Source organism: Lolium perenne, chromosome 1, assembly GCF_019359855.2.
Source record: "Lolium perenne isolate Kyuss_39 chromosome 1, Kyuss_2.0, whole genome shotgun sequence".
Lineage (NCBI taxonomy): Eukaryota > Viridiplantae > Streptophyta > Magnoliopsida > Poales > Poaceae > Lolium > Lolium perenne.
Window position 1 is genome coordinate 87589168 of NC_067244.2, and position 17153 is coordinate 87606320.

Sequence of the window (17153 nt, forward strand, 5' to 3'; positions counted from 1 at the left end):
GTGGTGGTAGTATAACCCTCTGCGGCATACTGTTACCATCGTTGTCAGGCTGATTATCTTGCTGGTTAGGACAATCAGGATATGTCTATTGGTTTTCTATCCAAAAGTGAGTTTCTTCAGGCTCAAACTCATCAATATCTGGGCACTGGCGTGAACCATTTTCATCATTATCTGGTGTTGACGAACCCATTGCACCAAGTTCGTCATACAGTGCCTGCAGACCAACTCTTGCTCTTGCCCGCTGTTCTTCTGAGCATGTAGCTTTCCGAACAACTTTCATAGCCAGCTGTAGTACTTCATTTTGCTGGTACAGATACGAGGTTCCATCAGAAGCTTGTGTCTTGTAATCTCTCCTATCAAAAGTTCCTCTATGTCGCGCTCCATTAGTGTACCTCCTTACTATGTAACTGACTGGAACGCTATCAACCCTCAGGTGGTCCAGCAGGCATAAAACATGTAGGCAGAACAGTCTTGTTGTAATAAAATGAAGTTTCAATCCATTAGAAACTGTAAGAAGTGCAAGGATGGGTGAAACAGAAGTTTAAGTCACAAGGTAACAGAAGTACAAGTTTTTTTTGTTTTTTTATAATGTTGTACCTGTGTGTTCCCATAGCAGACACTCGCACCTGTATTTGCCTCTAATAGGATCTGCAAGTACTCTGAACTGATGGTTTGACCAAGAAAAGTCGGTCGTTGGTTGGTGATAGGTCACCAGATAATTGTACTCATCAAGTTCAGGGTAGTTTGGGTTTGGTTTTATGCGGAAGAGAGTGCTTTTCTTCAGCAGAGCCTGGTACTCTTTGAACACAGTCTTCGTATAAAGTTGCTAGAATTGATGCTCAAATCCATAATGAGTTCTCTTATTTGTTTTTGACTGTAAAGAGGACACAACACATTTTTTTAAATCTTTTTTGAAGAAAAGATAACAAGAATGCTAACACGAAGCACAAGATGTGGAGTAAATGTTTTTTTAAATTAAGTACCTGTATTGCATATGTCTTTAAATTCTCTGCCTGTCTCCTTTGGAATATTAGTTTGGTAACTTGTTCTGCAAAACGGTTCAGACTGAGCTTCTCATTTAACAAACCACGCTTTAGGGATGCATTCATGCTTTCTGAGCGCTGAGTAGATGTCATTCTTGCGCAGAAGACGTTCTTGAAATAGGCTGAGATCCACTCCTCCCTGATTTCCCAGAGCTGCAACATCATGGGATCATCGTGTAGATTGTATTCATCAAGTAGATTTCGCCAAGCGTGTTCAAATTCTGTAGGCATGAGTGGCCAATTCAGGATTGCTGTAAACTCAGCCTTGAAGGTCAAATACTTCTTGTACAGACTCGACAAGTGTAGGTGGAATTTTTTCATCATATGCCATCGGCATAGTTTATGCAGTGTTTTAAAGAAAACACGAGGGATTGCTGCTGCCATGGATGGGCATTGCTCTGTAAATAAAAAGAAGGTGTCTACAAATCAATACATAAGTGAAGCAGGCAAATTGAATTTCGGTTCTGATGTATATTATTTACTATGCTATATGTTCTCACAGAAATATGCAAAAGAATGTGCGTAAACAGAACTGTTAAAATTATTGTGGGTTGCTTCCCATTCATGCACCTTAAGAACGTTCTAAACAGCCAATAAAATGAGTCTTCACTTTCATCCCTGACTAGAGCACAAGCAAAAATAGTGGACTGTAGGTGGTGGTTTACTCCAACAAAGACACTGAGGGGCATGTGGTTTCTGTTTGTTTTGTATGTTGTATCAAATGTTATGCAATCCCCAAAATCCTCGTATGATCCCCTACAGCGTGCAGGAGCCCAAAAGATATTCTTTATACGGTTTTCATCATCAAGCTGAAAATCGAAGAAAAACTCTTTGTTGCAAGCTTTCATCTCTCCAAAGTAAGACAGAAGCTTATTAATATCGTCCCTAATATCCTCTTGGGAATTTATTGCCTTCCTGCAATTATATGGATGGAAAGTACAGATTGCTTTAGCAGGAAGTACAACCATACTACAATCAAAAGTACATGGAAAGGTAGACATGCAGTAACATGAATGTTTTTCACACGTTAAGTACAAAGTTATTATAAAGGGAAGTTGAGGTTCACAAACAACTTAAATTCTAAGTTGAAAAGAGCAAAAAAGGGTAGAGTGTTGCTTTACCGGTTTAGTAAGTCGCGCCCATGAAATGTTAAGTACTGTGCGCCTCCCACCGATGAATATAGGATCGACAAAATTATCCGATGAGATACATTATTAAACTGCAGGAACTTTACAAATTCCAGCAAAGAAGGGTCGAAATTTTTATGAGAATGTAGGAAATTCATCATGCTGGGGCTTTGAATCATATGGTGGTTGTGTTCGAATTTTATATTCTCAATTACATAAGTCTCGTATACCTTCTCCTTTACTCTAATACCAGCAGGGCAACCACATCGACTAGTGGTTTTATCACGCAGGCGATCAGTTTCTACAACAGTGCTCTCGTAATGACCTTGGCGGTTGCAGTATAGGTATCGATTGGCACCATTGTGATGTTCAGTTCTGACTCCAAAACCAGCATGCCTTGCATATCTGTTGTAAAATATTTTGGCAGCCTCGAAATCTTTGAATACCATTTTTATCTTTGGTAATAGATAATCTGGAAGATCATTATCCTGCAAAAACAAAAAACAATAGTACATTAGGCATTTCAATGATAAGTACAAGTATGATAAACAAGAAAGTACAAGTATAATGTAGCAACAAGTACAAGTGTGATACAGCAAGATGTTCAGAAACTAAATTTCTTCAAATGTACTCACATGGCTGTAGCGACGTTGCTCCACTGGGGTATCTGCTTCTTCTTCAGGGAGTATTGGGCAAGGCGGTGTCACCAATGATTTGTGTAACAATGGATCTGACGGGTCACGGCGAGGTAATCTAGACGACGAGGGTCGTACAGGTGCACGAGGAGGAAATCCAGAGGACGAGGGTCGTACAGGTGCACGAGGAGGAGGAAATCCAGAGAATGAGGGATGTACAGGTGCACGTGGAGGAGGAAATCCAGAGTATGAGGGATGTACAGGTGCACGTGGAGGAGGAAATCCAGAGGTTGATGGAAGTATATGTGCACGTTGAGGAGGAATTCCAGAGGATGAGGGACGTACAGGTGCACGTGGAGGAGGAATTCCAGAGGATGAAGGTGCTGCTGGTTCAGGTGCTTCTGGTTCCCTACTAGTCATTTTGTAGGCACTAGAATTATGTTGATTTGAATGCGCATATCCATTATATGGAATATGATCTGGAGGATGCGTAGCACCGACCTTAGCAACCTTTCTAGCAGGTCGTCTAGTTGATAGGACACGTGCAATATTCAGGATATGTGGTGGCACAGCAGGACCTGGATTGTAAGGAAATTGTGACGTTGTTCCTGTTTCAGCACTTCTGTTCGTATCACAATTTGTTTCTGGACTATACATGTCTGAGTCCAATCCCATTGTAAAAGGTGAGTAGCCAGTGACATAGAAGTTGCGTGGAATTTCAGGAGTCACCCACTGCAGAGGTTTTGGATCAAGCACAACTTCACTTCTTTTTTTTTCGCCTAGCCATTGATTCATCCTGCGATAGTAGAATATCAGAGATTTATTCGAATAAGTAATGGCAGTACACATATGACAATTATAACTTGGATCAAATAACTAGTTCAAGAAAAAAAGAGATGTACTAATATGGAGAAAGAGAAGTACAATATAACCAACATTAGCAGTACAAGATAACTAAATACAACACTCATGGATTACTAAGTTCAACTAGCAAAACAGAGAAGTACAGGTCAAAAGGATTACTAAGTTCAATTTACTAAAGTTCATGTGCTGAAACAGAGAAGTACAGGACAAAAGGATTACTAAATTCAAGTGCTAAGTACAACTAGCAAAACAGAGAAGTACAGGTCAAAAAGGATTACTAAGTTCAACTAGCAAAACAGAGAAGTACAGGACACATACATTACTAAGTTCAATTTACTAAAGTTCATGTGCTGAAACAGAGAAGTACAGGACACAGGCATTACTAAGTTCAAGTGCTAAGTTCAACTAGCAAAACAGAGAAGTAGAGGACACATGCATTACTAAGTTCAATTTACTAAAGTTCATGTGCTGAAACAGAGAAGTACAGGTCAAAAGGATTACTAAGTTCAAGTGTTAAGTTCAACTAGCAAAACATAGAAGTACAGGTCAAAAGGATTACTAAGTTCAACTAGCAAAACAGAGAAGTACAGGTCAAAAGGATTACTAAGTTCAATTTACTAAAGTTCATGTGCTGAAACAGAGGAGTACAGGACAAAAGGATTACTAAGTTCAAGTGCTAAGTACAACTAGCAAAACAGAGAAGTACAAGTCAAAAGGATTACTAAGTACAACTAGCAAAACAGAGAAGTACAGGACACAGTAATTACTAAGTTCAAAGAGAAGTACTGGAGTTGCAGTAGAAGCAGAGAAGTACAATAAGCATACAGAATAAGTACAGTTTCAATATTCGACAAGTAGAAGCAGAGAAGTACACTGAGAAGTTCAAGATTATAGTTTCTAGCTGTACAACATTATCTCACCTCATTTTGTTCAGATGTACTTCGTTTCAAAGGTGTAACTGCTGCAGATATACATGTTTCCCTTATTTTATCTGAGAGCAAAGTAGATTTGTGAGCAAATCGAGGTGAAGATCTTGTAGGAACGACATCTTCAACTTTTTTCCGTCGATTCTGCATCTTCTTAGATTTTGGAGGATCCATTTGCTTGGATTTCTTGAATTCAGACAATTTATTTAGAAAAATCCAACATTTCAACTATGATTTTGGCACTGCAGCATTTGCAGAGAAGGATCCCAGAGCTGAAGAATTTGCAGAGATCCCTCAAGAGACTCGCCGGAGAAGAGGGGGCCGCGCCAGAGAAGAATTCGGCCGGGATCTAGAGCCGGAGAAGAATTTGGCTCGCCGGAGAAGAACATATCGTGTGCTCGGGCGAGCTCGGTCGCTCCGCGCGAGCTCGGTCGCCGCGCGAGCTCGGTCGCTCCGCGACGGCGCCGGAGGCGGGGGCGGCGAGGCGGAGGCGGGGCGAGGCGGGGTGCGGGCGCGGGGTGGCGGCGGTTTGCGAGGTGGCGGCGGGGACGGGGTGGAAGCGGGGCGGGATCGAGGCGGTGGAGATTGGTCGGGGGGGTCTCGGTCGGAGCGGGCCTTCCTACGTAATTCTTATATAGGGGCCGGAGATGCTCAGAATAATATTACGAGCACTGGTTTTCAGAATAGTGCATATATATATATATATATATATATATATATATATATATATATATATATATATATATATATATATATATATATATATATATATATATATATATATATATATATATATATATATATATATATATATAGGATAAATACTTCCTACTCCTGGGTGTAACTACACCCATCTCTCATATACGATCATACAAAAGTATATATGATACTTTATCAATTTGAGTATGTTCATATGTTGTATCTAAGATACTCCATACCAACTTTGGTGAAAAAAAATTAAATACACTCATAGTTTGCACTATATATACAAAATACATGCATATTTATACGTAAAGAAATAGTGTACGTAAAAAAGTGTACATACTACCTACAAAATAGTATATATAGTACTGAAATATTCTTATATACTTCATACTACATGTATATACTCTTCGGTATGATAGATACTACCTAGATTGTGTGAAACACACGTGGGAGTAACTACACCCGGGTGTAGCATAAATATGTCCTATATATATGTAGATACGCGTATTTTTGCTTTGTAGTACACATACCTGAGGGTATACATACCTAAGTTACACATACCTAAGATATACATACCTAAGATATGCATACTCAAGTGATACATACCTAAGGTATTGCATACCTAAGGTGTACGTACACTGATACGTGTATATATATATTAGGTATGTGTAACTTGCATGTGTGTATGTTAAGTATGTAAATGTTAGGTATGTGTAACTTGTATGTGTATATGTTAGGTATGTAAATCTTAGGTATGTGTAATTTAGACACGTACACTCCAGGTATGTACGAAATACACGTTTGGTGCCCGGGCACTATGGTGCCCCAACTGAGCTTCCTATATATATATATTACAAAGCCCGTGCGTTGCTACGATATGACATTAAACCTTAGCAATAACATTTAATAGGTTTAAAACATTAAATCCATGGGTCAATTGAATCCAAATGGCAATAAGTTTTTGATTGACATGTCTTTACGGTGCAATAGTGTGATAATTCGTATTAACATTTAACAATAGATGGCAGTACCAAGATCAGATGGAAAATATTGTAGTTCACATTCTGATTTGCTGTAGAAATTCGGAATAATACAGAGTGGCACATAATGAGTACAGCTAAGCAAGAATCCGGGGCGATGCTCCTATTAAGCAAGAAAAATGAAGATCCACTTGAATTTGGGAATGCGGTACTCGCGGTATTCTGAAGAATTGTCTCAAGTATCACTGCAAGTAACATGTATATATTTCCACTAAAACAATGTGGGTAGAAAAGGTTACATTTGCATGGATCTTTGCAAAAGTATCATATATGTACAAATACTGCACTAAGGAAACTGATGCAGATATTGTAATTACTAAGATGCGTTTTCCTCTCTCTCTGGACGTTTGGAGGTAATGCAAAAAAAAAAAACTTAATTGTGCAATCTACTCATTAGGACATTACATACACAAATTATCCAATGAAGGGTTGCTTCTTCGCTGAATCATTTTTTCCTTTTACTCATATAATCATCTACTTGTACTACATGAATTTGGAAAGGAACATGCCCATATCACAAAGCGATGATACTTTCTACATGTGATGCTACCTCCCCATCGCCTTTCTGTCACTAAATGTACCAAACAATCAGAGGTAGCTCACCATCGCACATCCCGCGAGCCAGCATCGTCGCACAAGATACAGAGCAGAACTTGTTCGTGGTTGAGAAGCTCGGGAAGGGGACACCACGCTGGAGGCAGCGTAGCACGAGGAGATTGATGGATTCTTGTCCAAGCAGGAGGAGGATTGGAGGCGCCGCACGATCTCCAGCTTCTCCACCGTGAGGATGATTGGAGGATTTGGAGGGCGGCCAACGGGCTGGATGCAGGGGATTTTTTGTGTCCTTCGCCGCACCTCCTCTATCTTTCCCCGCCGCCGGCATATCCTCTTCCTGGCTGCCGATGCAGCGATGCCTAGTGGGCGGCGCGAGGAGGTGGTTTCTCGCCTAGATCGGGGCCTAGTCGGCAGCGGCCGAGGAACGACAAGACGTGTGGACAGGCCGCAAGGGTGGAGTCGTTCGTGCGAGTCGTATGGGAGTTTTATTTTTCTCCTCAGCGGTTTTTTTGCACGTTGCGGGAGGAGGAACGCACGCGGTTCTGTCATTGTTTTTTCCTTCACGGACCCTGTGTGTAACTACACCCACGTCTCATATACTACCATACGGAAGTATATAACATACTTTATTGGTTTGAGTATATTCGTACACTATATCTAAGATACTCCATGCCAACTTTGGTGAAAAAAAGTTAAATACACCCATAGTTTGCACTATATATACAAAATACATGCATATTTATACGTAAATAAATAGTGTACGTAAAAAAATGTACATACTACCTACAAAGTAGTATATATACTACCAAAATATTCTTGTATACTTCATACTACATGTATATAATCTTCGGTATGATAGATACTACCTAGATTGTGTGAAACACACGTGGGAGTAACTACACCCGGGTGTAGCATTAATATGTCCTATATATATATATATATATATATATATATATATAGACAAAAGCTTTCGTATGTAACCAAACTGCAGCGCTAGCTATCATTGCAGTTCCCTTATGTGCCAAGATCCGTGCTAAGAATAGGAAAAAGATTTCTAAATGGGCTGATTCTTATTTAGTGGCCCGATGCCCTGCTACAGGTCTGACTCCCCGGCAGACCGGCACCCAGTCTCTGCGCTGTGCATAGTGGAGAGCCGTTGTGCTCGTCCGTTTCTGTGATGGGCCCGTTGAATTTGGCATGTAGCGTCGTGGCAGCTTCTTCCCGTGTCGATCCATCCCCCTCTACCTCCCTGCATCGCGCGGAGTCCAGTGGCGGCCGTCCATTTCATTCGGCACCCACCTCCCCCGCCATCCCCTCCCTCTCCGCCGCGCCTCCACCCTTCCATCTGCCACCAATCCCTGCCCATCACGGTGGCCGGCAGCGCCCAGCGGTTCCCCTACATCGCACGGATTCTGGTGGCGGCCTGCCCCTTTCCTGCATCTCGAGGATCCGGTGACGCCCTCAATCCAAGATTCTGGATTGGCGAGAGAGAATTGGTCGCAGTAGCCTGGGTGGCGGCGGGCCGGAGCACGCAGGGTCGCGGCGTCGTGGCTGATCTCCGTGAGGAGCACGGATGCGGAGCTTGAGCTGGGAGCATCGATGGGGATGAACGCCGGCGTGCCCCCTCCACCTCCCGCCGGCGCGGTCGCCTCCATCTACTGCAGGCGCGCCGCCTCCATCTCCCTCCGGCGCGGCCACGTACAACTCGTGCCACCGCGGTTGCTGAAGTCCAACGCCCTCTGAACTTCCACGCCAGCGACTGTCCTGTCGCCCATCAGTCCACCACGCGCCCACGGTAAGTCCTCCTCGTGCCTCTCCCAGCAGTCCATCGCCGACGGATGCTGTCAATGTTATTTTTTAGTTTGACATACTCTGCCGTGCTATAATCAATTCAGTCTGGTGTGTGCGTGTGTAGGTGGTAGTCCGATGGTCCGCCCTGGAGCTGGAGGCCGTCCGGTGGTGTGTGCCCAACAGTTCACCTGCGCCTCCCGCCGCCGGAGTGAGGTGTCTATGCCTTGCCCGAGTGCCCGACCATCTTCCATGTTCCCCTGTGGTCACCTCCCATCTCGATCAGAGGTACTGACGCAGTTCAGAGTGGTGTAAAGTCGACAGTTAACCATGCTGCAGTTCAGTTTATCAGGTGGTTGTGATTTTTCGATGTTCTTTTGGGCTACATCAATTCACCATTTGCTGGAGGCTACAGTTGATGCATCACCTGGTGGTGTTGCAGTTCAGTTTGTCAGGTGATTGTGATTTGTGGATGTTCTTTTGGGCTACATCGATTCACCATTTGCTGGAGGCTACGGTTGATGCATCACCTGGCGGTTTTGAACTGGTGTTGTTTTGCTGGTTTTGCATCTAGGGCTGCTATACGTGTGCTTCCAAGAAGTTGAGATACAGTTAGTTACCTGACGCTAAATTAATACAGTTAGCTCACTGCCAATGCTGTGCTACTGAAGTAGTGGATACAGTGAGTCTGAGAGTCACTGCTAACTTGTAATGATTTTTCTCTTAGACATCTGATTTCATGTTTTTTTTTTGAAACGAATCTGATTTCATGTTACTACTGCATCTTTGGGCATTGGTTTCTTGTTCTTCAGTCTACCTGATCATTGGATTGGAGATTTTGATTATTACATTACAATGTTCTAATACAGCTTGCACTTGGCACCTGTGTGAAACTGCATATTTACACAAGTACCACTGTACTGAACATGCTCGTGGTGTCGAATCTGATTGCCCTGAGTTTGGTTGTTCTTATCCTCATATTCATGTTCCGGTTTTGTTTTTCTGAATTGTGTATGTTCATCGCGTTGCTGTTCAGAGATATGTAGTCTCCAAGCTGACGTCCACATGGTACAACCCCCGGATCTACTAGTACAAGAATTGTTGTGTATCCAGTATGCTAGTTAGAAGCCCTTCTTGTTCATAATTTCTCTGCTGTTATTAATCAGGCACGGTTCTATGTCTCGTTAGTTATGGGAATTGGGGAGAAGTCTTTCAGGAACAATAACACCATGCCTTGAAACTGGAATTTAAGAGCACTTTGGAATTTAGAGTTGATCAACACCGACGTATGATCAATTAAAAACTATGCTGGAAATGCCACATGTTAATTAAGGAGTTGTTGTATGTATATCATCTTGTAAACTGAATAGGAGACTGCTTCGGGATTGTTTTTTCATCTACTTGCACACTAAAACTTGTAGCGATCGGTCAAGCAAAATAATTGGGGCAGGCACTTGACGTTAATAGCCCTCCTTCTTTTGAGAGATTTATAGCACCCTCCTAAGAATGCATTGATTTTTGCCTTATTATACTGTTCAGCCTTTTCCATGCATCATGAGAAAATATCCTGATAATTATGCCTTCTCTGCAGGAGTTTTCACCATGCAGGTTCTTCATCTGGAAGGACTTGTATGTCGAGCACTTGAGGTCATCGGGGATCATGGCAGCAGATCATGGTAGGTGTTGTAGATTAAATCAATCGCTGATGTGGTCGAGGGTAATGAAAACCCTAGGTACCAATTGTTGTTTTAGTGAGGTGCGACATATACATAAGTTGGGTGCTTATTTATGAGTTTTATCGATGAACCAATTTTATTATAGTCAAGGCACCGAAAACCCCTTTTATGAAGGTACGACTTACCTCTATGGTAGGTGTTGTAGATCAAATCAATCGTTGATGTGGTCGACGGTACCAAAAACCCTAGGTACTGATTGTTGTTTTAGCGAGGTGCGACATATACATAAGTTGGGTGCTTCTCTATGATTTTTACCAAACCGATTTCATTATAGTCTAGATACCGAAAACCCTTTTTTTAAAGGTACGACTTACCTCGATGGTAGGTGATGTAGGTGAAATCAATCGCTGATGTGGTCGAGGATACTGAAAACCCTAGGTACCGATTATTGTTTTAGCGAGGTGCGACATATACATAAGTTGGGTACTCGGTACCGATTCTCTTTACCATCGAATACTAGATCATACTAGTCGAGGCACCATAAACTGGACTATAACCCTAATAAACCATAAAACCCTATATCCAAGGTACTCAATGCTCTCTTGGGGATGTGCAACATATATTAAAGTTAGGTGCTTTTGTTTGAGTCTCGCACCGATGTATCGGTTGCACTATTCTCGAGGTACTGAATGACATATTAGCGACATACAAGTCTCCTTAGTGGTTATTACCCTAAGAAAAGACAATTCAACTTGAGTTTCTCGATCTTGTTTCAGACGTTCGAGTTATACCAATAGAATTCTTCTCGGTTCATCAATTGAACGAGCAGCGGAAGCAACCGTTTGAGCTGCCTTGGTAGTCTCCTGTAATTTATCTGTAATCTCCCTGATGGTGGAATCACGTGCACCGATATCTTGCAATAGCAGTTGCAGTTCATCATTTTTAACTTGTCGGTTTTACGTGAAACTTTACGTGTACTCATAGAACGTGTCCCTCTACATGCTAAATTTTTGTTCCTAATTTTTTACTTTTTGAAATATGTGTTATACATATAGGGTGCATATGCACCCATGATCAGTTTTGGTTTTCTGAAGGAAAAGAAGTTCATTAGTATCCAAAAGAAAAATAAACATATGAAACGATTTAGAACTACGCCTAAGACAGAACAAAAAACACAAAAAATCTATGTACTTATCCATCCTATGAGAACCAAATGTTATACCATGAAAGTTACAGGGATAGTAATATAGCATCACGTGACTGCTATTTTTCTCAGAAGTTGGCCAGTGAATGACTCTGAAGCATGTCCACCCCTCTTACCAACACTATAAATGTCTCTCAAATCTCAAAGCGACTAAAAAAAACTGAATTGGATCTAAGCAAAATACTAAAATCAGATGATGAAGGATCACCTTGGACAGTTTTGTTTTTCTATTACCTACGTTAAACTGAATTACAATGAGTTAGATATAAGAGAATGCCTGTATATAGAGAAACAATAGGACTGACAAGGTAAAAAAATCAAGCAGTCTTGTATTCATGATGGTACCTTGCACAACCATTTTTCTTAATTTTCAAAGTTTAAGGAAGTTACTGAAGCTGGACCACTGGTGTATGTGTATAAAATTTACCCACTCCTGTAGTATGGAGCTATTTTTGTGTGTCAAGTAAAACTACAGGGATGATCTTGGACATCTAATTGTGAGCTAATACAACCTGACGACACATTAAACCAACCAACACAAAATACAACAAAATTTATTTCTTGAAGGAGCAGAATACAGCCAACCTAGTGAACAGGAACATGATGTTCAGAACAACCTGCAGAGGACGGGGCTATCCCCTTTTCGAAAATAAATCTACTAGCCTGAGATTTTGATGTTGCCCTATCAACACTACCCAATAATCCCTCAAGGAGGCACTAGCACAACGCTGGTGTAAACCAGACTCCCAAATTTCCGCCGCCGGCAAACAAAACTAGCTACCACGGAACCACTTAAAAACTGTAAAGTTCAGAGCATCAATTCAACAGATAACTAGGCCAGTTATTCTCCATCTCACCATCGCTGCGACCTACCAGGAAGCCATCTCCATGGCGTTGGATCTGCCGGTTGAGACCTCTCTCAGCCGGGATGTGGGCTCGAGATTGAACATGCGCATCACGAGGATGAGGACCAAGAGGAACACTAAAGCTATTTTATTTGGGGGGAAAGAAACCTAGGAAGACGATCTATACAAGTCAAAAACTCCCTCCCTCTCACCGCCGGCCACCGTGGCCACCGGCGATGGGGGAGATCGCGGAGAGCCTTCTTCTTCACTAATAGCGCTGGGCTGGTGGAGGCCGAATTCCGAGTCAGAAGAGAGGGAGGACGACTGGACGAGGATGCGGCCACAGAGAGAATACGTTTTGGTCAAGGACACGTACTGTACTTCCGGTACCGGACCGCAACGGGCGAGCTGGATGTCCACTACAGTACCGGCCCGAACCAAGTCGGCCATGTCAACAACAACCGAACGGCCAGACCGATTTGAATGACAAATTTCTGGAATGGGAAACGACACATGGGCCTGCTGGTGCAGATATCTGACCCTGATCTATGATGCTTTAATTTGAAACCACTGCACCGTACGTGGCCCAACTCTATGCACACCATGTATAAACTAGATGATACCCCGCGCCGTTGCAGCGGGATACACAAATGCCATAAACTAAATTGTTGAAAAATAGACTCAAAATAAAAGAAAAGAAAATTGATGGACCACATAGAATTAAAGTAATATTTTGTCCACCAATTTATGCACCAATTGACAATGCCCTATTTACACAAATAACCAGATGTACCTTGTAGTCACGCATAACCCATCAGAAGTTCCAAGTAATTGTGACACACGAAAATAATGTGAAATATGTGCCATGGCCATTGCTGGAGCAAATATATTTCACAAACTGTATCATAGGTTTTAGTGTGCGTGAGAAGCATCAGATAAACCTGATATTCTCCAATATAATCTGAATAAAAGCTAGACAGGAAAATCATGTCAACATCTTCAGAACTATATTAAAGCTAAACTGAATAATCAATCTGTCCTTCAAAAGATACAATCTATAGCCAGTACCAGCTGCGCAGAATTGGGCAAGAATGCAGATATGAAGAGCCTCGTTGTTCACTGGTAGGCCAGCTGATGAATTGAGTGAACAAAGTAACAAATAATTTAGGGCAACACGGACCAGTGGTGCAAAACGATCACAAATCAATGGACACGATCACACGTCGGAAAACACTTTTCTTTTAGTTGATCTTGTGACTGTAACCTGCAAGAAGGAAAAGAAGAGAATTATTTAATTAGAGCATGATCTTTACAGTTTTCATCATTTAACCATCCTATTGAGAGTTCTTCAGCTGACAACGCTAGTAATAAAAATCCAACAAAGGATATAGGCACAATCACTAATCGGTATGGCTGTACCAAGCAAAGTGGGCAGATACGACGGTCGAAGAGCAGCTCCAAACTGACGTTGCCATACGGATTACAGGCCGTCAGACAACATTGGATTGAAACTGTGAGCCTCATTTACGATTCGACGAACAAAGAGCCCAATACAGATAGGATCTTGTCAATTCACATGGTAATCTTATCAAGCACCTTGCAAACCAATGTGTAGGTTGCCAAGAGTGGCAAGAAGTTAAGAGGCAGATCGGGAGATAAGAATTAGCACAAATAAGTGTTAAGAGAAGCTTTGTAATCAAATCAGAGAACTAATTTTACCTTGGAGGTTTGGAGGGCACGAATTTTGCTGGATCTCTGGTAGCTTAAGATTGTAGTGAAGACAAAGATTCTGGAGGTTTCACTGATCAGTATTCGTTCGTGGTGCCATGCAATGAAGACTGAAGAGCATTAGCGGCTACATCAAGGAAATGAAAATACCCTCAGTCAGTGAACAACATAACCTGGAATTCGACGCATTCGCTTGAACGAAATGAATTCCAAGAAAATGGCACAGCCTGGGTAGCAGCGTAAATCCGGAGGCGCGACAAATTCCGTACGCGGAGTTGTATATTTTCAGAGCTATCCATCTTTTCGGAGCAGATACATGTCAATTAAAAAGAAGCAGCACAGAAGATTGGACTGAGCATAACACATAAATTCACGCTGAACAAATGTAAATTTCAAATAAAGAGGAGGAGATTACAGTAGGCGAATATTTCTGAAGATGCGGCTTTTGACATCTCCTTCGTGAATTTGTTTCAAGTAAGGTTCATTCAATTACCTTTTGTCGGGAAAGAAAGAGAAAGTTAGAGAAAATTGAAGGACTGGCCTGACTCCCTAAACACTCAATTGAGACCTTTTATGCAAGTTCCTCTCTATAATCTCTCTGCTTGTAAACAGACTTGTAAACAGACTGCAAAATATCGGCGAATAGAACACTGGTATTCCGGAAAAGTAACGAAAAAGAACCAATATTTATCTTATCATACCAAAAGCTGGGCATGTACCAATAAATAACCATAGGAAATATTTTTATCAGATTGTGTGGTTTCTATCTGATCCAGTGCTGGTATATGCACTTAACCATTTCTGGAAGACATGTGTTTTGTACGAACCAACAGTTTGGGTCAGTTGGTACGATCATGTGTTTAGCTGATAAGGATGCTACGATCAGCAAAGCTCTTGGCCTTTAAAATCTATAAGGATATGAATTCTCAGAATAACACTTACCTTTTTTTTCTCACTGTTCGAGTGGAGCGAGTCTATTCATTTGCTCTTCGTATGAAATCTCTACAGTTAGATATATGTTTGCTTTCCTTCTGTAAGCATGGATGGACCGAATGAGTAGTCCAACTAAGTAAAAGGCAATCTGAATCTGCACCTAATTCAACTTTTCTTTCACAACTCAGATGAAAAAAATTGTGTTCCACCACTCTCTTTGTAAATAATATTCTATGATTTATTTGTGTACATGAATTGCCGAACAATGTTCTCCCAGGCATATGCAATTGTGCTATCAGACGGTATCCCTCCATGTTTTTATTTATTTATGATTCACCAGTTTATTGATATGTGTGCCGCAGCAACGCCGGCGGGGTATCATCTTTTCGGAACAGATACATGTAAATTAAAAAGAAGCAGCACAGAAGATTGTACTGAGCATGAGGAATTACCAAGCTTTCCTCAGTTCAGGATAAGTGCTCATTGCATCTTCAGGGATACGCGCATGTGCACTTGTTAAAACAGTAGCAATATATATATGTTCTCTTTGATCTCTAAGTAGTTTGATTCAGTTAGGTATGCGGTACTGATTTCAAGTGATTTAACTGTAAAATCCATATGCATCTCAGCAACCATATGGTATGCATCCGTTGAAAAGAAGGCAAGTTTAGGCATAAACAAATCTGAGAAGCACTTCCAAAAACACGTGTAGTTTGTTGTACTAAGCAAAGCAAACCAGTGAGAACAGAGGAGACATACTACTATTATGATACTTCTATTATGTTTTTTGTCCAAGGTGCGATATAAAACCTATCAGTTTGGTCTGGGAACTTCACCATACCAATGGTACTACTGCATGTCTATTCATATCTGTACTTTCGTAAGGTTTTTATGTGGACTCTGAAGTCAATCAAAGTTGGCAAGGATAGGAAGAAGATATTATAATCTAATCCAAAATGAGTCACACGAACATTGCTCCAAGCTTGTCTAGACAAAAGATGAAGGGAATTTATCGATAATGAATTTTGGCATCAGTACTAAGTATCAAACGACTGGTACTACCTTAGGCATCATGTCAATCATCTGTACTTGTTTTAATGTGCTGGATTCTGCAGGGTGGCATGGTAATCAGCCTTTGCGTCCGAGCACGCCTACTACCTTCCATCCTCTTCTAATATTCAACATATTACATCTGGTTGTGTAAAGTTTGATTGTTCTGATAAACTTTACTACTATTTCAAATATATACGAAGACACTAAAGTGGCCATTATTTTCAAACAGAGTAACATTGGTTATGTGCTCTTCAACATTTGTAACTTGATTTTCTCGTTTGTTGCTAGCAAATGGCGTTCCACATAAAAGAAGAGGAGGAGATCACAGTAGGCGTACCAGTTGAAGAATGCAGTCTACACTGTGGATGATGAACAGGTGTACAAATCAATCCGAAATCAATTCCAAGAAAACCGTACGGCCTGGGGTAGCAGCGGAAATCCGGAGGCGGGACAACTTCCGTAGGCGGAGATGAACCTGGTAAATTGTTAAATTCGTGTGAGGGATGTAGGGATTCTAGAAAAAGAAGGATGAAGAATAATGGAGAGGGGTACCTACCGGCGTTCGAGCAGGTGCCCGTGTTGGCTGCAGCGGCGTAGTTTGGCCGATTCGTTGTGGGGGCGGACAGCACCATCGCGTGGCTTTAAGACGGCGGCGGCGGAAGAAATTTTCCGAGCAGTTTCTACTGCCTTGAAGACGGAATTATTGCGTTTAATGGGAGGAGATTGGCATGAGAGCAGAGCCGTTGGGCTTGCGAGCGGGGGCGAAGGAAGAAGCCGAAGGGAGGCGGAGTGGGGCGAGCGTTGGCGATGGACGAACGGAGGAGGAGCCATGGTGGGGTGAGATGGATGGGGAGAGATCGATGGGGACGCGACGAAGAGGAAGAGCCATGGTGTCGGGCCATATGGCGATGAAGGCCACCAGAGATCGATGTCGATGGGGAGAGCATCCGTGCGCGTGGGGCAGCCTCCGTTCGGGCGTGGAGGAAGGCCACCAGAGATCGATGTCCGGGGAGAGGATCCGCTCGCGTGGG

The 17153-nt window shown here is 42.1% G+C and overlaps 2 long non-coding RNA genes across 2 annotated transcripts; one reads left to right on the forward strand and one right to left on the reverse strand.

The window, feature by feature from the left end:
• The first annotated feature begins 7969 nt into the window (after positions 1-7969).
• LOC127304758 (uncharacterized) lies at positions 7970-9547 on the forward strand. The gene is made up of 2 exons (XR_007853528.1): positions 7970-8690; positions 8811-9547. It is a non-coding gene; the product is annotated as an uncharacterized lncRNA (long non-coding RNA).
• A 3708-nt stretch (positions 9548-13255) lies between these two features.
• Positions 13256-14393, reverse strand: LOC127295597 (uncharacterized). Its single transcript, XR_007847956.2, has 3 exons — positions 14128-14393; positions 13828-14004; positions 13256-13672 (listed from the first exon to the last, which is right to left on the reverse strand). It is a non-coding gene; the product is annotated as an uncharacterized lncRNA (long non-coding RNA).
• Positions 14394-17153: the final 2760 nt, after the last annotated feature.